Source organism: Triticum aestivum, chromosome 3D (assembly GCF_018294505.1).
Source record: "Triticum aestivum cultivar Chinese Spring chromosome 3D, IWGSC CS RefSeq v2.1, whole genome shotgun sequence".
NCBI classification, from domain to species: domain Eukaryota; kingdom Viridiplantae; phylum Streptophyta; class Magnoliopsida; order Poales; family Poaceae; genus Triticum; species Triticum aestivum.
The window spans coordinates 478012782-478013872 of NC_057802.1; positions in this window are offsets into that span (position 1 = coordinate 478012782).

The window sequence follows — 1091 nt, forward strand, 5'->3', positions numbered from 1 at the left end:
GGGTGGGGGGATGGAGAGTGTGAGAAGCCCACGCCCGCCGTGTGCGCGCCCCCGCTTCTCGCCTCGGCGGACGCGGAGCCGCGGGTTTTGGTGTTTGGGGGAGGGGGCGGAGGGGAACTGGGCGAGGGGTGGCTCTGGGTGCGCTTATATAGAAGTTTCGGGGGCCGGGGAGGAGGAGGGTTCCGCCCGCTCGGTCCGGCCGCCGGGTCTGGGTCTGGTTCCGGTCGCTCGGACCAGGTCGGGTCGCGTGCCCTGCCGAGCCCGAGCCTGAGCCTGGGTGGGGGAGGGACGTCACTGTGTGGGCTTTGCGGTGCCGCGTGGGAGCCACTGGGACTGCCTCGCTTTCTTCTGACTTGATACACGTGGGCCATGGCCGCGCCTAACGGGATTCTTTTCTGTGTTTTTTCTTCTTCGTTATCCTCTCTGTTTCTTTTTCTCGTTCTTTTTATCCGTTGATTTCGTAGCGGACAGAGGAATCATGCGGCGATGGATAACGGGGCCGGGCCTTTTGGACCGGCCGGAGAGTGGGTAGAAAAGCTCTATTGTGCGGATAATAAACAGTTGATTTTTCTTTTGTGGGGAATAAACAGTTGATATATATCTCTCTGTTCCTAAATAGAAGTTTTTTTTAAGATGAAACCCTCCATGATTTGTCATCTCGAGCATAATTGGTTTGTTGCCAATATTTGGCTTGCCAAATGTTGGCATTGTCAACTATTGGCAATACCAAGACTTGTCAACTATTGACAATTTTACGTGAGATAGGCAAAATAACTCGTAGTCAACCAAGTAGTTGCCAATATTTGGCACAATGCCAATTTTTGGCAGCAAACCAATTATGCTCCTAGTCTCTCGTGAACATCCGGCTAGAGTTGTCCAAGCACTGTTGCTGTGAGTGAAACAAACGGTGCAGTGTTACAGTGCTGCGCTGTTGCGCTTCGCTACAGTCCAATACACTGCCAATCCCCTAAAAAACACAAAATACAGTGGCAGTCCGTAATATTGGTGTGACTGCTCGTACCGCAAGAAACTGCACGGAAAGAGTCATGGGCCAACAACGATTACGTGAGAGAAGGGAGAGGTGGTCTACT